Source organism: Pteropus alecto, unplaced genomic scaffold (assembly GCF_000325575.1).
Source record: "Pteropus alecto unplaced genomic scaffold, ASM32557v1 scaffold71, whole genome shotgun sequence".
Taxonomy (NCBI): Eukaryota; Metazoa; Chordata; class Mammalia; order Chiroptera; family Pteropodidae; genus Pteropus; species Pteropus alecto.
Genome location: NW_006433024.1, coordinates 5,494,442 through 5,521,645, shown reverse-complemented (window position 1 = coordinate 5,521,645; position 27,204 = coordinate 5,494,442).

Below are 27,204 nucleotides of genomic sequence, written 5' to 3'. Positions count from 1 at the left end.
CCTCTAATGATAATACAGCAGAAAAAAGTCTGAGCATACATATGTACATTTGTTCTCTCTCTGTCTCTATCTCTGTCTCTGTCTGTCTCTTTGTCTCTCTGTCTCTCTATATTCTCTCTCTCTCTCTCTCTCTCTCTCTCTCTCTCTCTCTCTCCCTCTCTCTCCCTCCCTCTCTCTCTCTCTCTCTCTCTCTCTCTCTCTCTCTCTCTCTCTCTCTCGGTGACTTCTTTTTTATTTCCCAGGGTACAATATCTTCTCTTATCTCTCTGAGTTTACTCATATAGTTGTTCATTCCATGTATGGGGGTAGAGTTGAAGTTGTAATTAAACAGTGAGCCCAGACTGTAAACATACTCTAAAGTCAGGGGTATTCTGTAGAGTAAGAGCAAATGATTTAAGTCATGATAGTCCCTAGCGTTCTAAGAGTCATGTATATATCTCATGTATAACATGTATAGTTATCATGTGCTAAGAATACTTAGCACATAAGTGTTTAAGAAATGTTGGAAGAAGAGAAGGGGAAGAAGAATGACATCTTTTTAATAATTTAGATAAGAGATTTAATTTGAACTGAATTGTAGCATTGGTTACAAAATAAAAAGAAAGATCAGAGACTTCACAGAATAGATGGAAAACCATCCTGTGTGATATATCAGTTTATCTATTGTTTATGATTATCTGTTAATATAATCTACTTAATGAGATTGTTAGCTTATTAAGGGCCAGGAGGAATCATCATAAGTTGATTATTTGAAATTTTCAAATATGAGCCCTACATAAAGTCAGTGTAATCAGTATTTGTTATCTCTTACAGGTCACCCACCCACCATAGCTATCCTCTCCTCATGTCTTTGCCCAGGTCCTTGTAGTTCTGCCAGATGACTGAGCTCATTAAAACGCAATCATTTTTATTTTAAACTTGGATGAGGGACATTCAATCTTTGCCATTTCTCTCTGGTTACTTGGACCATTGAAAACAGAATGCAATTTATCAAATAGGACTTACTGGGAGAAAAAGAGCATAAATGACAGGCTGGTAAAATACTTCCACTGTCAACACCACAGGAAAATCCACTGCTTCTTCAAAAACAACCATCCATTCCTCTCTCTGAAAAGAAACAATTTATCTTAAGCCAGAAAAATAATGAGAAAGACACTAAGTTTCTATTAACTAAAATTATATTAATTATGTAACACCTCAGCAGTTCATGGGAATCTATGAAAAAATTCTCTCTTTATAGCCCCTTGCAGAGATCCGTATTAATTGCAGTTAAGCACACAACATAGATTTGCCTTTGTCATTCATATATGACAATTATGTAGCTCATACTAGTTAGTCAAAAATATTTTAGACAGATGCTCAAGATACCTACACGGGCATTAGACAAAGAGAACAGAGAGCAACATTATACTCTGTAGCATCACCAGCATTATACTTCACACTAACACCCCTAAAACATTTATAATCTAATTTCCTACTGGGTAAATTTGTAATAAAATACATATTCATGGTTTTAGAATGGATAATTAAAAATCGATGCACCATTTTCCTCCTCTCTCCCTTCCTTTCTCCCTTTTTTCCTTCCTTTCTTCTCCCAGCCTCTTCCTGGCCACCTTTCTGTTTCTCTTCATTAATTAATTGAGTAACTATTATGTTCCATCCACTGTGTAAGGCACAATTAGGAAGATACAGCCTCTGTTATATTAGCTTTGACCTGGGGATAATTTCTACTATTAATCAGGCCTTAAGGACTAAATTTTAAAGTAGTTTCTCTCACAATCTAACAGAGTTCTGCATGGGACCTGCAGGCTAGTAACTTCCATATCCAGCCTCTTAGGTATTTGTGCCCACGTATTATTGTTTATTGTTTGCTTTCTCTCCATCCACCGCCTTCAATTCTACTTAACTGTGAATTCCTGGTGAGAGACTAATTTTCATTTAAATCCCTTTTTCTCTGCCTTTTGTTTCTCAGCGTCTTACTCATCTCATAGCCGGAAACATATTTTTCACATTGCTGAGGATCCATAAAGCTTGTTAAAATAAAAATTCTAAGTAAACAAAATAAGCCACCGGAGAGAACCAAATTGCTGTGGAAGTTTGATGAGAAAATGTCACAAAGCAGTGTAATGTAGTGGAGCAAAATCAAGGAATGACTAGGTAGAACCCTCGAATGGGTTAGCTGGAAATATGATTATAGAATCTATTCTCTCTGGGGACTCAGAAAATTACCTACCCTTTCTGAGCGTTGCACCCTGCTCTTAGTGAAATAGGTATAATGATATCTTTCTCTATCTCCCTGGACTGCAGGAACATATATTAGATGACATGTGTGAAAGCAATCTGAACTCCTTGGAAGTCAGGAACAACAGACCCAAGGAATGGTATTATGATTTCTTCCTGAAATTTGGCATTTAAACAGTGACTTAAGTAACATTATTTGAAGTTAAAAGAATTAATATATTTCATTTATGATGATCTTTTAATTGCTAGAAACTGAAGTCATATAAAACGGTTCAGATGACCATTAAAAATGAGATCAGATGGTGTTTTAATCAAAGTAGTTGCCTTCCTTTATAAGTCAGGAGGGGCTAGGCTTAGGTTGTGGTAACAAACGACCCTGGAATCTCAGTGGTTTAACATTTCAAGTTATTCTTCACTAATGTAAAATCCGCCTTAAGTCCAGGCATCTCTCCAGGGCAGCTGTCAGGGCAAGGATGCGCCAGTCCATACTACTTCATTCTGAGGTTCCACCGTCTCCAAATCAGGCTTTCTCCATGATTGCTGGGACAGAAGAAGGGAGATTGGAAAATCAGGTGGTGCTTTTTATTGACTCAACCTGGAAGTGCCACATCCCATTCTCACTCATATGTTATTAGTCATAGGAAGTGTCATTTCCTGTAAATCCCCAGAAGGAAAAGAGAACTGGGTACTGGAGAGCATTAAAAATGTCTACCATACTACCCTACTTACAAATACTGCTGACGCATGCTCCCAGTTCCATAGATAATAAGCATAACAGTGGAAAAGATGAATGGCAACCTAGCAGTAACAATTCATTTTAGAGATAGGGATTTATCTCTAAGGATTTCTGCCTAAGGTCATAAGGGCAGTAATAAGTCAGGACTAGAACCCAGAACTGCTGCCTCCCCGTCCAGAACTCCTACTCCAATAACATTCCCCAGGTGCTTTCCTTGGGAGGTTTATAGGTAGGTCTCTCTCACACAAAAGTGATTCTGAGGTCAAAATAATTCACAAAGGTAGGGTTAAACACTAGGATAAATACGGCTAAATAGTTTATTTGCAGAAGAACTTCTCAGAGCCTTTAACATTGTAAAATGTGTTATTAATCTTAAGATGCCAGAGTATTCAGAAATTACTGGCCATTTTTGAATTCAGGAATCATTTCTGTCCCACCTATATTTATTTTCTTCAGAGTACCTTGTAAATGAAGATCACATTTCAGGAAATGCTACACTATCATATTGCACTTGCAAAATTGTTCAGGCAAAGTTCATCTTTAGAAGTAAGTCTCATCAATATTGATTTATAAATACGTATTTTGTCTCTCCACCCCTCCTTAGGCACCCATTTCTTTCATATCCTGATTTCGAGAGCCATATCTCATTGATGCATATCATTATTCTTATATTCATACATATTTCCACTCATATATTTAGTGAGCATACATTCTATGCAAGGTGTGATATAGATGTTGGATATTTATAGATGAACAAGATATAATCTTTTTTACATTACACATGGATGAATATGAGAAATAAATTTCAAATAAACAATATAATAAAATGTTCCAAGTGCTATTATAGACACAGAAATGATAGTCCATAGAAGCACAAAATAGATGTAAACAAATTCTGCTCTTTCTAGTGAATTAAAACTCCTAGGAGATTTTCACAGGAACTATTACTAAATCTCTCTCATCCTTTATTTGAACAAATGATATTCTGGATATCAGTGCTGGGCTTTACTCTTATATTAGCTACACTGTAACTTATTTACTTTGGTCAACTGGGATAACTGAACAGAGTCTCTTAGAATCTTGGTTTGGTAACTCATGAAGTAGCTCTCCCTCCTTACTCCCATCATTTACAGATTCGATAATCTTCCTTGTACATTTTTCATCCAAGTCTCAATTTTGCTCAAGGCAAGGCCAATGACCCACATAGAGAACTACTACCCATATTAGAAAACTTCATACCAATAGAGAATTATCTTCTGTTTTTAAACCAGTTTCAGCCCAAATGAAACCACTGATAGAAACAAGAAACATTTAAATTGTTCCAAATGGGCTACTGCCCTCCAAACTCTTTTCCTGTAGAAATTTGTAGTTGTTACTGATCCTTACTTTCATCTCCTTTTCTAAATGATAAATGAGCTCCTACTAGGTGCCAGATATGGCAAAAGGCATGCTAAGGACATTCAATTTAATCCCCATAGTGGCCTTCTATTAGGTGATCTTACTATCATTTTACAGGTGCAGAAACTGAGGCAATGAGAATTTACATGTCTTGCCCAAGGAAACACATGCTCATAGGTAGATGAGCTGGAACTGAATGTGAGTTTATCGAATTCTTAGGTTGCAAAAGTTTTTATTTATAACATACCGTGCCTTCTCCTGAGGCTTCACTAATCTCTGAATGTAAATACACCAACCATTCTACTGACACTTGACTCCTCCTGCCTTAACACCTGCCAAGTCTCCTCCAATTATCTCTGGGAGTCCACAGGGGTGTCTTACCTGTATTCTACTCCAGTGATTTCTAAACTCATCATCATTAGAATGATCTAGGAATATCCTGGATCTCACCCGTGGAGAATTTCGATGTTATAGGTCTAGAGAAGGACTCAGGAACTTACAGTTTTAAGCAAGTATCCAGGTGATATGATGACAAGTTAGGTTTTGGAGCACCGTTTTTTTTTCATATGTCATCATATACTGGGATTGGCGACTGAGGCCAGATAGAGGGTAATGATCAGCAAAGCATTCTGTGATAATGAAGTTCAGAAAATTAAATAAAGCTTTTAACCCTCTCTCAGTGGTTTCTGGTACAGTATTCCTTCTGGGAAGTACAGTCCAGGAATCAACCAATTAGGTTTTGGTCTTTTCTCCTTCCTTATCTGTAAAGAAGGATAAAGAACCATGATGACTATACCACCACAATGTATTTAGAACATGAACATACCATTCCATCTCACTCAAAAGTTTAGCACAAGCCACCATCATCTCTCTGTGGAGCTACAGAAATATCCTTCTAACTTGATCTCCCTGCTTTTATCCTTATTCCCCTTGTTCTAACCACACTGACATTCTTGCTCTCTCTTGAAAAAGCCAAACTTATTTAGGCCTTGTTATTTTTACCCTTGTAATCTCTAGATGGAATAATTCTGGCATAATTCATTTGTGTTTGTGTCTCCATGTTCTTTTAACTTTGTTGCCCTCCATCTTGCTTCTCTCACTTCAGGTGGTAATTAATCTTTGTAATGCTTTGCTTCAGGTATTTTCAAATGATAGAGAATACAAGTAACTTTAAGGTTATAGCTTTTCTAGTTTTATAGAAGGCTAAACCCATTGAAGAAATTATGCAAAGTGTTTTGGAGGCAGAGAGAAAAGGAAAATCATCTTGAGGGGCATCATACCTAAGAAGAGATAATTCCTCCACTGGGAAGAAGTAAAGTTAAGGCCAGCCTCTCCGTGGATGACTGGGAGGTAAGGTACTACATGGTAGCAGATATGCCATATTTAAAGAAAGTATTACACACTATGTCAGTGGTGTGATATATTGTGACCATGATAGATCGGAGATTAAAATGCTTCATCTCCCACTTTGGGGGTACCATGTAAATACACAAGAGAGATGCAGCATCTTGAAAATAGATACTGATAACAGGGAAATGTTGAATTTAGAATTAATTTAATTTATAGAAAATAAAGTCATTGTCTCTTGCACATCTGAGTTTGTCACCAGCGGTATGTACCATAGAAGAGAGATGGGCATATTGATAAAGGGCATCCAACTTAGCAGTCAGATTGGTTGATATCAAAGAAAACCTGCAGAAATGAGCCAGAGACATTCATATTCAATGCTATTCTGTCTGTCGATATACTTCAAAATTATACTTCATAATTACAAACTGTTTTATCGACAATAGTGCAGAACAGGAGTAAATTCCTGATCAGGAGCTACTTCTAATTCTAAATATTATTGGGAAAGCCTTAACTGATAATAATTTATATAAGAGATATTTTTGAATCTTCACGGTCTTGAACTTAAATATAATAAACTGATCGAATCAATTGGTAAAAATATGTTTCGTGCTTTCTCATCTTCAACAGGAGATTGTAACCTCCTTGAGCACAAGTCTGTAGAGTTTCAAATTTTATTATTTATTATTGCACTGAATAAAGCAATGCCTGATACTAGTAGGTTCATGGCAAAACTAAAAAAAAGAAGAGCAATGAATGTTAAAAGAGGAAGAAGAGAAATAGATGAAAGAGCTGCAGGTGAAAGAAGAAGATGATAGTAGAGAAAGAAAGGGAGAAGAAAGTAGAGGGAGGATTCAAAGAGAAAGAGAAGAGAAAGAAAAGTTCGGAAAGAATCATGAACATTTGACAGGGAGAAGAAAACAGAGAACAAGCCAAAGGTGTTAGTCAATTTCTCCCATTTACCCATCAGGTTAGAACATGTAGCTCCCAGGATTCTTTAAGCTGCACATGAGGACACTTATTCCTCTCTTGGAAAGACTTAACTTACATAGTGAGCAATCCAGTAAAGCTTGGAGACCCACCAGTAGTTCTTCACTGACAAGTTTAGAACCTTTAGTACAGAGTACACAAGATTCAGGAGAACATCTTATTTCATCTCTGGTTGTTTAAACATTGGGCAAAGTCATGTTCAGGAAGAGAAGAGGGGCTTAATCTATCACACTCCTCAGAGAGCTGCAGTACAGAGCAGAGCTGCGGGTGCTCCAACTGGAAGTGTCTTCCATTGATGTCATTATTGTCTATGAGCTTGATTAGAAACCTTAAAAATATTTCTCCTCCTAGAAATATGAAAGTAAGCCTTTCTTTTTGCTTCGTGGGAAGATTGGCTTTTCTCTAAGCACATTATTGATTTTCCTATGTTTCTCTAGCGTAAATCCAAACAATTGTATCTTGTTTACTTTTCACTTTTCATGTTCATTATACATGCCATCAGGATATTTCAATCAACCAAGTTGCAAAAGTGGCTGCCTCCATACTAATGGACACGAACAAACATAGCCAGGAATTGGCTCACATGGCCATGGCAAAGTTATTACAGAAAGAAAGAGGGGAAAAGATAGATATTTATTGGAATAATGCAGAGGAGTAGCCAGAAAATTCCATTGAACAAACGTGACCAATAGTCTCTTGGAAATAAAATAGTTTTGGTCTGCCTGTATACTGTTTCCTTAGAAATGTCCAGTAGGGCTCTTTAGGCTAGGCACCTTTAAAAAAGCCACTCTTGTGTCTAAATAAATTTTTCTCATATTTGAAATTGTTAATTTCAAGTCCAAGAAGGAAAAATGTTAATAAATATTGGTATCCAAAAATGTATTCTCTACTCCTTGCCTTCTTAAACAGAGAATACTGAACTTGTCACAACAATTTTTCTGATAAACTGGAATCGATCTTATGGACCTCCATTATTGAATTTAATGTTGATAAAAGTTTGTGTTACATGGAGTTTTTGTATTCTTCTATGTTAAACAACAATTTGTGATTTTCAGAGGTTTTCTCTCTCTCTCAGCATGTGCTTTTGGTGCTTGAGCTTTGTGATGACTATTTCAGAAGGTAAGGGAAATTTTTTAATGTAAAGAAATATTTGGAGGATGGGAGTTTGTAAAAATTATGACCCAAGGAAAATGGAATAGTGCTTTATCTGAATTCACACATTGTTTTTAATTGCAGGAAACTCTCTAAATAGTCAATTATTACTTTCAATCACATAGGGGTTTTATAATTTGAACTGCTCACCAAACTACTTTTTTAACTTTCTGCCGAATTACTACTTTGTGCCAGTGCAAACTTTTCATCCTAGAGAAAGACACTGGTCAACTCCTGAGCTACTGTGTGTGTGTGTGTGTGTGTGTGTGTGTGTGTGTGTGTGTGTGTTCACATGACAGGCAAGTTTATCTCTCAATCTATTCTACTTTTAAAACAAATAAAAGACAAGTTTTGCTCAAAAAATTGAGTTCATTAGAATATGTTTTACTTAAGCTTACTTTTTTAGTCATTTGAAAATAACGGGATATAACCAATTTTGCTTTTGTATTAGGTATGGCATGAATACATTTTATACACCAGTTAAAGACATTCCAGCAATGAAGGCCGATGCTTAGCAGAAAGAAATTAAAATCATATCTAATGCAAGCTGAATTTCTGCCATTTGTCAGCAATCATCAATGACTTTATCCTAAAACTCAGCTGATTCTGTCACACAAACACAAGCAATTATAGTTACAGAATTCACTGGGTTATCATATTCACAGTCTCTTAATGTCAGCTTTTTAAATATGTTGACCATAACTCAAGAGTAGTTTAAAAAATATCTTCCTGTGTTTAAAATGTCTCACATGATACTCCCTACTCACCCATGTTGCAGCCTAACATGATATTCGGCTGCCATGTGTGTTTCAAGTATAAGGCCACTATACCTTGGCTCCAATTTGACCAAATTCAGCTGCTGCCAGAACACACTATGACAAATTGGAGAGTCTGTAATTAGTGGAGGGTTTTTGTGGTTTGCACATGCACCCCAAATTGCCAATAATGAATATTCCATAAGCAAGAAGGCTTTTTTAGTTCCAAATGCTATTAGAGGAGCAAAGAGTCTGTCAAAAATACTTATTTTGCTAAATACTTTCGAACTTAGCAAATGACTTTGGAGATTAAGCAGAAAGACTCCAAGCACAAGTGCCACTTACATTCAAAGTGGGATTTTCATGTGCAAACTGACTTCAGATGAAACCTCTCAAAATCATACTCATCTTTCAAAGGAGATGAGAAATCTGTTCATATTTTCCAAAGGCTCAATCTTTAGGTCCAATCAATTTTGTTTATATTACTGGAAGATTTCTATTTATAAAAGATTGGAAGTGTTCCTGCCAGAGATTGGGAAATAAGTTGTTCACTGTTTGGAAGACAATTGGCTTTCTCAGGTGTCTAGAAGACTTTGTATGCTTTGGGATTTTGTTGAAAAAGTAGAACTACATTAAACAACTTGATTTCAACCAGATATTTTGGAACATTTTAGAGTGGAAGGGGCCTTTGAGAGTATCTAGTTAGGAGGCATGATTTTAAAGATGAGAAAACCAAAGCCTAGAAGTGAAAGAAACATATCCAGCTTTATGCTGTAAGTTAGACTGATCTAATTCTGAGTTTCAGTCTCTCAGGTATTCCATCACATTAACGTATCGTCGTTTTTCCCTATTTTTATCTTCTCTTCACTGTGTTGGCTACTATCTTTGTTAACTTCTTTAATATCTTACATTCGGATTGTTAAGAAATCTTATTCCTTTTTCTTCTCATTTGTGATTTTCTCTCTCTCAGTGAACTACCTACGTGATACAATAATTCAGGATTGCTTTTCTTTTAATATCTTCATCTTATTACTTAGCAGCTTGCTAGATTTTGGTCAAGTCACTTTAACTCTTGAAACCACAGTTCATTCTTCTTAAAAATTTGGCTAATGTTTTACCTCACAGAGATGTAAGAAGTGAAGAAGATGATATATATGAAAGACTCATAAACTATAAATTATTACATTAGATATTTTATTCTCCTTATTTTTATTATTAAATATTCTACTCTATAATCCTCAAATTTTAAAAAAATATCCTATAGCACTTAGATTCAACTCATCTTCTTAGCTTCATAGGTCACCATTCTGATTCCAGAAGCCTTCCTGATGCTCACAATCCTCTGCTTCAGCTCATCGGCTCACTATGCTCTGAACATCAACCCTATTAAGTCTGTGCCCATATTGCTATAATTCTCATCTTAAAAAATACTCCCCTTCATCTTCAACTACCTCCCCTTTCCTTGCTTACATTTATAGTACAACTCTTCAAATATCTCTGTTTGCTGTCTAAAGTTTCTCATCTTCTATTCTTTCAGAAGCATTTGTCACAGTTACTCACTTGTTCCTTTCTGTGATGCATACCTTCCTCTCTTGAAATCTAGGGCACCACTTTCTTAATTCTTCTTATAATCCAATCACTGCTCCTTCTTATTCATCTTCATTTGGTTTTTCAAATCTTGTTATATAAACATTGGAGTGTCTCAGAGCTCGATGTTTGAACATCTTCCCTATTGCATGTACTCCCCAGGTGAACTCATTCTGTACCATGACATTAGTTATTACCTATATGCTAATAAATCCAACATTTACTGCCAACTCCAACTGGTCCTTTAAACTCCAAACTCACATATTGAACATCTGCATTGGCATCTGCATTGAGAAATCTGATAATAATCCCAACTTAGCATGCCTAAAAATGTCTTTATTTTTTCCTCTCCAAAGCTATTCCTTTCTAAGACTTCCCCATTTCAGTAATTGGAAATAATATTCTTCCACTTAATCAGGTCAAAATTGTTTGAAGTTATCCTCACTCCCTCCTTTCTTTTATGTATCACATCAAGTCTGTGCTAGTTTCATGGAGCTGCTGTAACAATTACCTCAAATTTAGTACCTGAAAACAACAGAAATTTATTATCTCATAATTCTAGAATTCCAAAATTCAATTTAACTTGCCCAAATCAAGATTTCAGAAGCTCTAGGACAGAATCTGTTCTTTGCTTTTTCCAGCTTCTGCTGGCTCCTGGCATTCCTTGACTTGTGGCTGCATCACTCAAATCTCTGTCTTCTTGGTCATATTGCCTCCTCTTCATTTTTGTGCCTATTGAAGCTCCCTCTACCTCTTTCTTATGACACATATCATGCTTATGATAACATTTAGGCCCCACCCAAATAATCCCAGATTATCTTCACATCTCAAAATCTCTGACTTAATCACGTTTGAAAAGACCCTTTTTCCAAATAGGATAACATTTTCAGGTTCCAGAGATTAGGACCTGATATCTTTGGATTGCCATTATTTAGCCTACTGCAATATCCATCAACAAATCCTAATAGTTTGAAATCCTAATATTTCAAAATATATCCAGAATCTAATAATTTCTCACCACTTCCATAGCAACTGTACAAGTTCATCATCTCTCACCCGGGTTATTGCAATAGTCTTTTAACTGGTCTTCCTTCTACAAAGCTTATCCTCCTCATTCAATTATCAACCCAGCAGTCAGGGAAATCATTTAAAAAATTAAATCAGATCATGTCACCATTTCCACTCATAACATGCCAAGGATTTCCATCTTCCTCAGAATAAGAGTCAAGGTTTTAACCAGGATTTACAAGGCTCTCTTTAATTTGGTCTCTCACCACCTCTCTGACTCATTTCTTATTGCTAATCTATCTAGATTACTCCGTGAAGGCTGGTAAACTGCTGTTTCCATGCTGCTCCTTGAACACATCAAGCATGCTCCCACCTCAGGCATTTCATTCTGCCAGGAAGGCTTCTCCTCAAGTTATCTTTATGATTTGCTCCCTCAGTTTACTCAAGTTTTTACTCAAAGGTCATATTTTCATAGTGTCTTTGCCTGACTACTCAATTTAAAGAGCGACCTGTCTCTCTGTATCACTTTCTAATCTTTTACTGTACTTTATTTTTTCCCTTTAAAACACTTATAACACATAATATATATTTATTTGTTTAGCTATTATCGTTCTCCCACAATACAATGTAAGCTCCATGTTAATTTTATTCCTTGACTGGCATGTGGTCAACAGTCATATTTTTTGAAAGACCCTAGAAGATACTGTCCATGTGATTACAATACATAAAATAAGATATTTAAGTGTACCCTACTAAAAATGAACAGCTTTTATTTCCTCTTTAATCTACACCAAGGGACAGCTATGCATATTTAACAGAATACTGCCCTGATATTCTTTCTGTTTTAGTGTTGACTGATACGCCGAAGTCAGAAAGCAATACAAGAAATTCTAAGTGCCCTCACATTTTTGAGTGAGATGTTGATCACCTAAGCAAATCCACAAAGGTAATACTCGAGAATCAGTTTTGTGATTTTCAGTTCAACAAATTCCTCAATAATACCTCAAAGTTTGAACGATTGGAGAGGCAATTTTTTGGAGACAATTTTTATAGAGAGGGTTGTTGGACTTGGGCAATGTTCTACTTTGCCCTATATAATCCTATTCTTCCAACACGGGGTTGGATGGAGTAGGCTGCTTATCTTTCATCACAAGCCAAGTGAAAATGGTTTCAAAAGATTCATTCTTGGAACTTGACTTGTGTCTTAGAGTTTGTGAGGTACAGAGACTGCTACTAGCTTGATGCCTTGACTACTCTAAAGGTAATAGATTATGGCTTTCTAGATTATATATCTTAAAATAGCTATATTGAGTTACAACTTCTACCAATATTAAATCCAAGATGTGTATTATTTTTATGATTTAATTTTAGACTCTATAGATGGAGTCAACCTGGGGTCATTTTTGATTCATCAAGGAAAGTTTAGAGGAGTCATGAAACCCCTATCCCTGGCTAAACTGATAAACTCTTTGCTTTTGTTTTATATTTTAGATTACCACAGAGTTCATTGAATAATTTTGGATGACTTGAAACAACAGCTTGAAATCCACTGTTCTGTTGGTGAAGAAAAACAAAAATAATCACTGCACAATATGATAAATATTACATATTTGGTTGTTATAAGGTGTTAATCCAGCAGAGAGGTGGAAACCGTGAACTCTTCCTGAGGAGGACTGGCAAGGTATTCTTGAGGAAGTAAGTTTTGATCTGTGTTTTGAAGAAAGAGGCAGAGAAAGGAGAGTGGCATTTGGAGTAGAAGAAACACTGTGTACAAAGAGTCAGAAAAAAGAAAGAGGCTGTAACATTCCCAGAAGAGTAAGAAGTGTAGAATGTATGGTTGTGGGCTTGAGAGACTGTAAGAGATGAGGTCTAAAAGAAGGTCCCTGGAAAGGTCACAGATGAACATGCCATATACTGAATTTTTCTCGTATCTAAGTACTAGAGTATTCATTGGTACTATTGCATTAACCTCCTAAAGTGCCTTTCGCCATTTGCTCCTAATCCTTTCTAATTCATCAGTGCAAATACAACAAATGACATCTTTTTATTAAAATCAAGCTCGTTATAATCCTCAGGATAAAATAGTAAAAACTTTTAACATGGTCCACAATGTCTTGCTTGGTTTCACTTCTGTCTACTGCTCCAAACTCATATATCCTACAATACTCTTTGTTCCCTGTACATCTGTCACAGTGATGCTTTCTTTCATTTCCTTTAATGTAGTAAGCCACAGGGCTTCTATTGTTCCTTGCCTGGAATTCCCTTTCTTTGGCTGCTTACTCCTCTTGACCATCACCTCTATCACCTTTGGCACCTAAATTGACTGCTGTATTCTCTTTATGTCTTATCAGTATCATCACCTCCTCAGGATGACACCTCCAGAGGATTTCAAATGCCCATAACATATAGTCTCACTGCATCATGTACATTTCTCAGAGTTGTCATTGTACATTATTTGTTCAATTTCTATAAGCTCCGTAAGGAAAATTAACATGTATTTTCCTGCTCACCATTGAATCTTTAGTACCCAATGCACAGGCTCTAGTACCCTTACAAATAGTAGGTATTCAATGACTATATCTTGAATGAATTAATAAAGTATTCAGTTACACAAAAGATGATTATGGGTAATGATTTTTGACTCTTTAAAACAAAAATACAGGTGATAAATATTGGTTAATCTAATATATTCTCCAAAATATAATTTTAATTTTCAGTATCCACATTTAAAATTTTATATTCTCCATATGCAGGAGGAAAATATTAAACTTTGATTTTTATAAATCAAAATTGAATACATTGCAAAATTTGTAATAGAGATAATCTGCTGTGACAATGAAAATAAATATTTCTACTATGACTTTGAGTAATTCCAGATGTTTTCATGTGGCATTTTCATGAAAGTGACTTCTAAATTACCACTGCCAAAAATAGGTTTTTTTTTAATAAAAAGATCCAGTATATATTGCACCTGAAGCATATAAAGAAAACTGCATGGATTCATGATGGCAAATTTTATAAATAAAATATAACATATGGTTTGAATAATTGAATAAAATACGTTTTATTTTAAAACCTGAACATAATGCTATGATCCAAATCATCATTTCTTTAATGAGGAAAAATGCCATTACTTAGCAAAATTTTTTAATTTTTTTATGGAATTTCAACATGTGACTATTTTCATTCCATAATAATTTTAGTTCAATTAATATATCTTCTTCTAGTTGTGGTCTCTTCTCCAGAACTATAAAGGGCCTATAAAGCTAAAATGGAACAAACTGAGGAAGAGTGTCGCTATACGATTCTTTAAGTTATTCATTAGTCAACAAACAGTAAAATTCCTTTAATTAGAATACTGTCTAAGAGTAAACAACTGAGACTCAATCATCTAATTCACTGACAGTTCCCTTTTTTCACCCCTATTGTTGGATGTACCAGTGTTTCTAGAAATTATTTTGCATACCAATCACCTTGGAATCTTGTTAAAATGTAGATTCTGATTCATCTGGTCTGCAGAGAAGCTAAAGATTCTACATTTCTAATGAGCTCCTAAGAGGTCTCAAATGGTGCTGGTTTATGGACCACATTTTGAGTAGCAAGGAGCTAAAGAAAATTTGAGACCACAAGGCTACAGAAGACTGAGCTCTTTTTACTTGTTACTTTTTACTGGAGCTCTGAGTTCTGCTGGGTGGACTATATGGCATTAAATGTTTGTGTTGGAAAGGTGAGATCGTCTTGTACAGTGTTTTCTAAAAGTCTCTTCAGTTATTTTCTTTTTTCTTTCAAACTTCACTAACCACTGGCTGTAGCCTTGATTCTATTAATGGCACCATCAAGCTTCCAGTTATAAACTCTTGAAAGTTTTAAGTTATTGTTACTGACTCAATGGATTCATTTTGCCTGCATATGTCAAAGCCACAGGAAACACAGAAAGAGGTTTGCAGCAAAGAAAGTAGAGGTTTATTTAAAGAAATGGCACCAAGCCTGGAGACACAGATGAGCTAGCGCTCAAACACCTGGCTCCCTGATGGCCTCTAAGGGATAGGTTATATAGGGGGAAACTCATTAGTAGCTAAGGGAGTTGGGGTCCTGGCTCTACTGATTGGTTGGGGCTGGGTAGGAGGCAGTTGGTCATTGCATCAAGTCCTAATATCAGTCCTGGCATCGTTCTGTCTAGTTTCAAAAGGTTGCCAGTTAGGTCGGTTCCACCTTCATGAGTCTGGAGCTGATACACAACTGAGTTCAATGTGTTCAGTGGTTCAGATGAGGAACTCTGAGACAGGTTGGGAGGATGAGGCACACTTTTATAATTTATCCACCTGGAAGGGACACTTTTCTATAATTTGCACAAGGGCACTATAAGTGTAAGCAAAGGCTTTGAATGCCAGAGGAATTTATAAGCTTAACCACTGTACAAACTCAAGAGCTTTCTATTCTAAGTATTATTAGTATTTCTCCTGGTGAATTCTGAGTTCCTTGAGACACAGGCTGCGCTGTGTTCATTCTGGTATAGACCTTGTCATCATCTTCTCTGACCCTATGCTTGTATTCAAACATCTCATTCATAATTAGTCCTTTATAACTAGTCTTCTGTATTTTCTTCTAGTTTAAAAAAATTTTGTATTGTTAAAGCTGTATTTTTTATTAAGGTAATATAAATTCTTTTTGAAATTAGGTAGGAAAGAGGGAAAAAAGAAGGAAATGGTAGGCAGGAAGCAATTATAATGATTGAAAAAATATTGCTGTCTTTAATTTCTACTGTAGACTGACTTCCCATTTCAAAGGGATTAGAAGGTACTGCCTTCTGTCATTTGGACACTAAGCTTTAGGAGATACGGGCAGCTTGTTATGTTTTTCTTTGTGGAATAATGGAACTTCTGCAGAGCTACCCACTTTCACATGGGTCCTGGGAGTTATAAAGACTTATTAATAAGAATGACCCCAATGAACTGAGACCTAGAACTAGATTATTTTCTCTTTTGGTGGGGCAAAGTGCTGGATATTCTTATACCACACTGGGTGCAGAGAAGGATAATTCTTAACAATAACACCTTTTTTGCCAACCTTGTTGATAAGACTCAATCTGAATTTAATTTATCTTAAACAAAAAGTTGGGACATTTCTTATGTTCTGTGTATTTTAGAATAATTATATATACATATGTATGTATTTATATACATACATATACATATATATGTGTGTGTATATATATATATATAACAGAAATAAGGAAAGGAACAGGAAAAGGAGGCTGAGTCACATTTATATATCTTATAATAACTTAATTGGTTACAAAACAAATAACAGGATTTGATAGGTTTACCATTAGAGCAGCTCATTCTGATCTCTTCTTTTAGAAAAAAAGAAAAAAAAAAAAAGCCAAATACAGCACTACTATATGACTCATTGTCCTGAAATGCTATAACTTCTCATGTAGCAGAGCACAGAACAGCACCACTTAGAAAACCAGTCATGTCTAGTTCTGCCTCTCTCTTTACTCTGAATCTATTCTCTTTTGCTTTCTCGTTGGCTGGCTCTTCTCTCTATCACTACTTCTAGTTTTTGATGTCTGTTTCTGATCCCATGATTTTGAAATCCTATTCAGAATTCACTCTCTGATGTCCTGGATTGTGGGTTCCTAATGAGTGCTGAGATCTGCATACCTTCTAACTCTGCTATTTTTTGCATCCCCTTATGTTTGTCAAAGACTCCACCAACCTATGCTCCTGAGGACCCTACAGTACGACTATGGTTAGGGAAGGACATTTATTTAATAACTATAGTATTTCTTATTTCTCTCGATACATCCCAGTGTTAAGACATCTGTATATTTAAGAACAGCAGTATATGAAGGAAATATTTGGGTAGTCAACTGAAGATTTACTTTCAACCAGAAAGTTTAGGAATCATGTATTATGAATTAGGCCTTTAAAGGATCTTCCTCCCTTTTTCTCCCTGTAAACTCCAATATTAAAATGTCCAATCCCAGAATCTCTTCTGCTATAAATCCCTGTGAGACTAATAATAAGAAAGGTTGACAATGTTTGCTAATACTGTTTTAAGATAGTTCATAATTCTTTGTTGATAAGTCAAATAAGAATCACCTTCATTCGGAATCTGAACTTCTGTCACTTTTGCCTACTGATGTTAGTTCTATATCCCAAAGCAGTTTCTTCTTTGACATGGTATTGCTTCAAATGGTTGGAGAAAGTTATAGTTCTTCCTCTTATCTTAACCAAAATACAATGTTTCAGTTCTTTCTACTATTATTTATATAATTGCTTTTTCACATGTGATACTAACATCGTTGCCTTCCAATTACAGGCTCTAGAACTGGTCTACGTGGGTTGAAGCCCAGTCTGCCTTCTACTATCTACTATCTGTGTAATTTCAGGCAAGTTGTTCAATGTTCTAGTGTCTGTTTCTTCAACTGTAGAACGGGAAAAAAGTAATACTTAATAGGTTTTGTGAAAATTGATTAAGACTGTATATAAAATGTTTGCACTTGATTAAAAAAATCAATGCAATGTATGAGGTATCGTTTAGATGAGTTCAGGAATTAAAATGGAAATATCATTTCTGCTATAGAAACTTTACTTCTATGCAAGAAATGAAGATTTTTTGTTGGGTAATTTAGGTGTTTTGGGTTACTACTCATTAGATTATATTGATGTTATAATAAACTGAAAATCTCAGAAGAGCTCTTGTAAACCTAAGACTTCTTTCAGTTATGGTCAGACAATTAAGTTTTAGAACCAAAATGCATGACTTTACATCAGTTCTTATTACATTTAACATTTTTTTGTTCATTGGTTCAAAATTTTGAGTTCTTTCCAAAACTCAGAATATTTACTATTTTTCTTAATTATGGCTAGCCACTTTAAACTGATACTAGCTGATAGTTTTGTTTATTGTGTTCCTTTAATGTTCTTTAACTACAAATGAAGACACAGAAACCATTAAGAGTGGGCTCTTTTCCCCTGGGAGGCCCTGATAAGACTTACCACTGTAGAACTCAGGCATGGCAGATGCAAGTTTATTGTCTATTGAATTTCTCCTCTTATAACACATTTTTTAAAGAGTGTAAGTAACTGTACCTTCTAATCAACAAAAAGCTGTATTTTTTTTTAAATAGTGATGCTATTTGGAATAATCAGTTATTTCCAACTGATCAAAATGTCTTCTTCACATGGCTGCTGACATAAATTTGACTGGTGTTCCACAGCTCTACATTAGTCTAATGCAGGTATTGCTCTTAACAGTTCTTTAAAAAGGGAGTTATAAAAGCAAAAACTTGATTTCTGATGTCTAGACGTTCTTTCTCACATGACTCCATCAAGGAAGGCTGAGATTCAGGCTGTCCCAACCTGCATAATTTATATAGTTTAGGCCTATTTTCACTGTCAAAAAGCCAAACCCCTCAGGCGGCCTTGCCAAGGAACTGTTCCACTCATTTGTTTTTTCATCCCCAAGGCCTTCATTCTAACATTGGCTTCCTTTATTAACAAAAAGCAGGAAACAAACTCCTATTTGTGTCATAATGCCTTTTACATCAAGAGAAGTTGAATCATCAGAAAAAATTATTACTCTTCAAGTTGTTAGCTTTCCTAAGAAGTTTACTGTTTATATACCTAATGATCATGAGTTGCTATTAAGGTATGACTTCAAATGTATTTATTAGGTTCAAGTGACTAAATAGATAGTGTACCTGGTAAAATTACACCTTCTTTCTGGGTCAAATCTTTCTAAATGGCAGTAAATATTGATGATCAGCAGGACACTTTTTCTGTCTAGTTACTTCTGCACTAGCCATGTGAAGGACAGAAGTGGGAGACTAAGAATGAGATCCTCAAATCTCAATTTAAAAAAATTATAAGATCATAATTAAAAATTATTTTTTATGTGATAGGTTATATGTTAACTTGAATAACTTTATTCAAGCATGAAGGTGGTAGAAAGAGGACTTGGCTGAAAGTTAAAAGACTTACGTTGTTGTGCTGGCCAGAGTATAGTTTTGTGAATTTGATCTAATGAATTTTTCTTTCTGAATTATAAATTTTTCACAAGTTAAAAGAGAAATCTGGATTCAGATAAATTCTATAGCTGTCCCCAGTTTTGATACTTTAGAGGATATAGGCTTAGGCTTCACCTTGAACAAATACAGTACAAAAAGTGTAGAGACTGAAATAACATGGAAGAAGAAATTTTGTGGCATGGAAATGTTTCCAGATCCTGAGGATCAGGAATGGAGGAACAGAAGAAAGAGGTAGGTTGTATAAGCATAGATCAGCTTTGTCTGTAGCATCTATTTTCACACAACAGAAGAATAAGGAGGACTTTTATGCTTAGAGACATGAGGAGAGGGTGTGTCATCTACTCGCCTCCCTCTTTATTTTACTTTTGTCATTTCCCACCCATGGGAGCTATGACATCTGTACTTGAACAATTAGACATATCCAGGGAATCAGAGACTCAAATATGGTGTAATGCTGGAGGCATAGTGAGAGTTCTGTGGTGTACTTGTTTTTGAGACCAGCACAAGAGCATGAAATGGGCTGATACTAGTTGTTTCATGGTTTAAGGGACCTGATGGATAATTTAAGACATCACGTTTTTGCTGCCAAGGGAAGCCCTTTCAAAGTGTGTCTTTCTTGTGTGTCACTTGGTATAAAAAAAATATGATGTACCAGAGTGGCTTGAGAATTCTTAGAAAAATTTTAAATACCGGTTTTATGGGAGAAGGCAAAGAAATATAGCAAATTTAGTTTGAAGTGTTTTTAAATAAAGTTATTTTTGTTTAGTTATTACATTTATGTTGGAATAGCTTATAACTTGTCCCTCTCCAATCATCAAAACAATCCAAAATCTCATAACAAATAATTAGTGGGGCATTATCAGGAGAGATGGGAATAGTGAAGACTAAAAATGCATGTTCTTTTAGGCTCTTTTATAACTTTTATCCCCCTCTTTTGGGCTTATGTCATCTTATAATATATTGTCTATGAATATTATAAAAAGATCCAGATGAATTCTAGCAGATCCAACATAATGTTACCAAATATATTACTTACATTAAAATGTATTTAAATAAGCTTCCTCCATTATGTCCTTTGTTGGATGAAAGATATTAGATTATTTAACTTTTACATATCAAAAGGATCTCGATTTAACTTTTCAAAACATCTTAAAACAAAAGGAAGTAAAACAGATCATGTAGCCCTTTCCATAGATGAGAAAGAGCAGAAAAATTAAGAACTTTATGACTAATTATAAGACTGAAGGAAACAGGAATTTTGTGAAGCTCCATCGATTTCAGATTTTTAACACTTAATTTGTATGCCTCTCAGCTCAATTTCAATTTCATAAGACCCTTTAAGCTTATTAAAATTATACTTTTTAAATATGTCACAGCAATCATTAATAAAAAAATATTTGAGTTAGGCTCTTTAATCTATTTATTCCAACAAATCTATCAGGTAGTATAAATCTCATAATCTTATAGACCTTGAAAAGCATTACTATATATCTGAATCTCAAATTGTCTGTGGAACATGACATTTTGTAATCCTGGCTCTCTTTGAATATACTACATGTTACACTAATTGTATTTGATTTTATTAATAATCATTTTAGGCAGATTGAGCTCAACCAGAAATAATACACTGTGACAAGTGTATGTGCATGTGCTAAGGCATAGCACAGCACTCAAACCATGAACCAATCCAAACTGATTATTGGAAGTAACAGCCAAACAAGTCCGGCATCATTGAGTTCCAGTAACCAGCTCCTGGTCTATAGTTTTTACTTTTCAATTCACTGCTGCTGGCCCAAGGACCACATTTTGAGTATCAAGAGCTGTGGCAAAGTCAAATAAGTAACTTTAATCTCTTCTCCTGAAGCTGGAAAAGTGCCAGCTGCCACTAGTCAGCTTTTGCCAGCCTTGGCAGCTTGGGAGATGGTAAAGCAGAGAGAGTTTTTTCTGATGCCAGTTGTGTGGCTCAGGTCACATGTGTAGAGACTTTTGTATTTCTTGACAATCAAAGGACTGCTGCTACTTAGGGCACCTTAAAATCTGTACCTGAGATTCACTGATCAGGCAAATAAACTTGGCAAACAGAGAGGGAAAGAACAAACAGAAGACACAAAACAGATAACTCTCGGAGAAATGGTACTACTGGAAGAGATAAACCATATATATTTATATTTAATATTTATATTTATATATTTATACATAATAAATATATATATTTAATGTAAAAGATCACCTATAAGGAGTCAAATACCAAAAAACTCCAAACTTTTTATATTTATACACACTACTTGAGAACTAAAAAGCATTTAGTCAAATAAAGAAGAGAAGGGTCGTGTCTGAGACCTTAGTTAGGGCTTGGAATAAATATCTCAAAACAAAAAATGCCAAGAGATGGAAATTATTATGGAGAGAAGTCTTGGAGAATAGATCTAGGATACACAGCATATTAAAATAATGAGATTTGCAAAGGAAGAAAGAGAATAATTAAATTGAAACAACAACTAAATTAATAATTTATTATGAAGATAGAAAAGTACACACTGAATTTTAGATAGTGGTAATGAGAGGAGAGAGAAAAAAAGTTTTTGATAAAAAATAATTTTCTTAAAAGAATAAAAATCAAATCAGCATCTGATTCTTACACGAAACACTGGAAGCTAGAAACTGTTGAAGTAACATGTATAGAATAGTTTGCAAAAAAGGACTGCAACCCAAGTATAACATTTACTTGTATGGACAAGAACAAGATATGCCAAGATATCCAAGATATCAAGAAAATGCATACCACACTTTCATTACATCTGAAGGAGTATGTATATAGGAGCTCTAAACAAAAAACAAGTGAATCAGAAATGAGACTTCAAGATAGTGGACTATGAATTGGAGAAAAAACAAGGGTGTTATGGTTTGCAATAAGTATAGTACATATGGTCAAAATCTAAGTGGATTATCAATGTGACAGGGAATGTAGAACTTAAGTACAAAATAAGAATTGTTGAATTAGAAAAGACAAATTGGAGGGGAAATCCTAATAATTGTCTCAAACCAAAAGCACTAAAAAACCCCAGCAAACTCAAGAGTTTGAAGAGGCAGATAGAAACAGAAAGTAAACGCCTTTTACACATTTCATGCAGTGGGGGAGGAAACATCTTTAATGGTCAAACTGTATTGGAGAAAGAGAGAAATCATTGATGAAATAGAATAACTTGATCAAGGTAATAGCCTTTATTATTTAAAAAATAATTAAATATGTGTTTAGTTATTGTGCTCAGAAGGGAAATTTAACTATAAATAGAATGTAAGATTTCAGTGGAAATCCGAAATTACAGCAAAAAATGAATAGCCACTTCCAAACAAGGAGAAATAAGAAAGAACAAGAGAAATAAATGTTTCAAAAACAAGTAATAGATTGATTTACCTGGAAGTGGGAATCATGGGTCTAATTTATCATGGAAATACTAGAGTCTAGTACATAGTATGCTCTCATTTATTGGTTAAGTAAACAAATGATCTGTATGAGATCTACCTTCTTAGTAACATCACAGTTTAACAGCATTTTAAGTAAAAAATCTTAAATGAAAGAGATGCAAACCTATAAAATAAGTCAGGGGGATACAATGTACTGCACAGGGAGTATAGTTAATAATATCAATAAATTTGTAGGGTGACGGGTGGTTAATAGACTTATGTGGAGATCACATCGTAAATTATATAAATGTAGAATTTCTATGTTGTATATCTGAAACTAATATAATATTGTCTGTCAACTATACTTTAATAAAAAATCCTAAATAAGAATTGTAATTATTCGGTAAAAGTTATTTCCATTAGCCCCCCTTTCTCTTAACACTAAACATCTGTGGAATTGCTATAAAAATGTATTGGAACAAGAATTCCAGATTTCCAAATTGGATGGAGTTTCGACATTCATTTTTTGCATTCTGATGCTGGTTTTCTAACCCCCCCGCCCCAAATTTTCTAAACAGGCGGCAGAGAAAAAGACATTGGAGTTAAATATATTAGAAATCAAATTTTTTGTCTGGTGGTGCTAAAATGGTTATAGGTATTTTGGTGATTCAGCTAAGAGGAAATTGACTCAAGGATACATTTAGTTTGGGTTTAGCGAGATATATTTATGTAGCTTTGCAGTTACCTCCATGTATTCTTAAGATTTGCTAGCTATTGCAATGTCGTAATGACTTGTAAGAATAATTCTAACTCCCCATGTTCCATCTCACTCAGTAGTGAGACTAAATGGTGCAGGGCCAGATGTCATACTAGGATATAAAATTTTCTAATGCACCTGGGCAATGGAGTATGCAGGTAGTGATTGATAGTGGAAGTAATCATATAAATACATTAGAAAAAGAAGTGGCTACCCGTCTAATTTGAAATAAAATGCTACCATAGGCAAAAACACTATATTGAAAATATCTAGGGCAAAGTGGTTAAAGGTTATTGTTAATTTAAAAATTTTAATGTCATTTGTTGAATAAAAGAATTTGAACTGTCACAAAATCTGACAGTCCACAAATAAAAAAACATTTGATGGAGTATTGTTTGTTTTTTTCCCCAAAATTTGACAACCATCTTAAAATTTACACAAAATTATCAATAATTGTTTAGAAGCTAAAAGAAACTTCTCTAAACTATCAACAATAAAAAAAAAATTGATCAACAATGATAGAAGAAAGTTTGACATTTCTTTCTATTCTTTTTCCAGAAAATGATAGTACAAAAGTTATTGTCACATAAAGAGACAACCCAAGACTACATAAGCCAAGAAATATAAGAAAAATATTATAAAGAGATATCAGACAGATAATAATAAAACTATGTTTTAGGTTTTAGAGTTTTTGGTGTTTATGATATATGTTAACTTTTCATAGTGTGTAATTTGTCTGATTCTTTTTCTAATTCAATATATGTAATCTGGTCCTTGTTTGGGGAGAGAGATCTGAGGTGCCATGGGACTGTTTCACATGTAACTGTGGGAGGGATTAAAAATGGATAAATAGGTACTCTGAGAAATAAAGCACAGGTAAAATCGTTATGCTCACATACTGACCCTTAGACACACATATGTACACATGCACTTCTACAGGCACACCTAACCTCAAGGTTTAAATGACGTATCAATGGGTAGGACTCAAAACACTCTTGTCTTGGGTTTTAATGCTTTGGGAGACAGCAGTTTCACAGTTCAAAGCTTAGGTTTGGGGATCATAATTCTGGGATCCTACTAGAGTTCTTATAGAGTTCTTACGTATATTGGCTATGAGTCCTTGGACAAACTAGTTAGCCTTGCTAGGCATCATTTTCCATATTAGTAAAATAGGAATTATAGGGTGTTTCTAAAGATTGCTTAGCTCTCATCATTTTTATTTGTTATCTCCCATGGGGAAAGAAAGGGAGGAAATCTGGGAGAAGTACAAAAGTTCAAAGGCAAGTCACCTCCCTTTATATTAATATATTAAGTTTTTTCAGTTGGCAGACTTAAAGAAGAAAGAGAAGTATGTTATGTTAAAATCAAATATAGCCCCAGGACTATCAAGATGAAAAATAGAAGTAACCATTGAGAAAATAATGCAAAATAATGTAAAATTTTGTGACCCTAGCCATATTTTACTAGGTAGAACATAAGAATTATTACAATATAATTTTTTTTTGTCTTTTGAACATATATTTACCTATACAGATAGTTTGGACTTTGATTTAAGATATGCTTGATTTTGAATTTCAATTCTGCTACTCCCTAGATCTATGAGGTTAATAGATGATAAACAGATGTGTTTCCTAACTTCTAGATGTTGGCATGACACCAATAACTCTAAGTGATCACTTGTTATTCCAGGCCCTATGCCAAGGGTTTGCGATGCTATCTCATTTAATAATTATAGTAATGCTATGTAGTAGATTCTGTTATTATCACTATTTTATAGATAAAGCATTTAAGGCACTGAAAAGTCAGGAACTTACCCAAGGTAAAAGAAATAGCAGGTGAAAGTTAGAGTTTGAATGTAGAAATTCTGATTCCAGAGCACATGCACTATAGACCATTTTAGACTTGGAGGGAAAGAAAGAATATGAAGAAAACCATGTAAAATAAGAAAACATATTATGAAGCTCCATTTTGTGGTTTCGTCTTTAAAACTCTTAACTGCTACAAAGGCAGAAAAGACCTTCGAAGTCTGGTCTACACAGGAAGACTTCATGAAGGAAGCGACTCAATCTGATGCCTGTAGAAAGAACCAAGATTTAGATAAGCAATTAAACCAATAAAATAAAACAATGTGAGTGGAAGGATATGCAAGAATTTATTCACTGTTATCACTTATGGAGCTAGATCTCAGCAATGAGCAGAAACTAGGCCTTGCCTGAGCAAATATTTTGAGCTAAGTTGGAGATGGCCATTAGAAGCAGGCCCCCCAAAGCCATTGAAGTTTCCCCCTGTATAAAAAAAGCAAAACAAAACAATAGAATGTCCTGATTCAAGTTATAAATCTTTCTGGCTAAGCTCTCAAGAGTAATAGCAATAAGGTATTGTGTGTGCATATTTAAGGAACAAATAACCATTTCTTTCCCAACGGGAAATTATTTAAAAATCATACAGTAAGGCAATGGAAGAATCTGAGCTAGTGCATGCCAAATCAAACTTCAAGGAATGTTTCAGTATCAAAGTTTACCTGTACTTTTCCTGGCAGAAAAGCTATTATTGAGATATATGAGCCTGGTTGTACAAGAAGGAGTTCTACCAGTTCTGGGGAAATCATGACTCACAGTAATTCAGTCCTCATGAGATGCTGGCAGAAATCAAACGTTACTTCACAACAGCTGTGGAATCTGCCTGGGATACCCCGGCGAATGGTCAATGATGAATGGCCGATGGGAACATGGGGCTTTGATTTAGTTGAAAGAGTTCTAACTGACACAGCACACCTGTGAGTCCTGCTCTGTATTTTGGGAATAGCAACAAATGTTTTTGATTCTTTGGACCCAGAACATCTAGTTATATTTATTGACTGCATATCTGAAACCAAACAACTCTGGCATAGCAAAGTATTGTTGAATTTTTGGGAGATCTCTCTCTCTCTCTCTCTCTCTCTCTCTCTGTGTCTCTCTCTCTCTCTCTCCAAATCTCAGAGCCAAAACCATCACTTCATTTGGAGCTCCAAACAAGTTGAGTATAATATTTAGCCTGATACTGATCTTTAAATGTAAAAGCTTAAACTATATGAATTCATGTTAACTCTGAATTCATGTTAACTCTGAATTCCTGTTAACTCTGCAGTTATGCCAAGTGCTGCCACCTTCTTGAGATGCCTCAGGCTTGGATGTGAAGTAATTTGTGTAGCAGAGTGTCAATAGGAATGTGTGGTTTTGCTTTTAAACTACAGGACTAGACTCATAAGACTAGAATTTGATTCAAATTGTTATTGAACTGCCATTTTTATAAATCAATAAAGGTGCACAATTTTCATAAATTCCATCAGGAATCAATAAAGGTGCACACATCCTTTGTCTTTGAATCACAGAATTTTAGGACCTTAGCAATTTCAAGTTCAATTTCCTGTAATGGCATTTCCCCCTACATAGTGTGATAGTTGAAATATTTAACAACTAGGATAGATGAATATTGACCCATAAAAGACAAAAAAGCATTTAGGCTAACCATAAGATAGTAACGCATACCGGTAAGTTTATTGCTTGAACATCAGCTATCTGGTCTACTGTTCTATCCAAAACAATCCCAACAATTAACAGCAAGAAGAATAACATCCAAAGAACCTACATAACAGAAGCAAGTTTATATAGTTCGTTATTACTAATGAGTATAAGAATCACAGTCTTTTAACTTCCTAAAGTGGAGAGGTCCAGTGGAATGAGCCTTGGTTCAAGGAGAGTTTGCTTATAGATCTGAGATCTACAACTTAGTAAATCTTATCATAAAATAT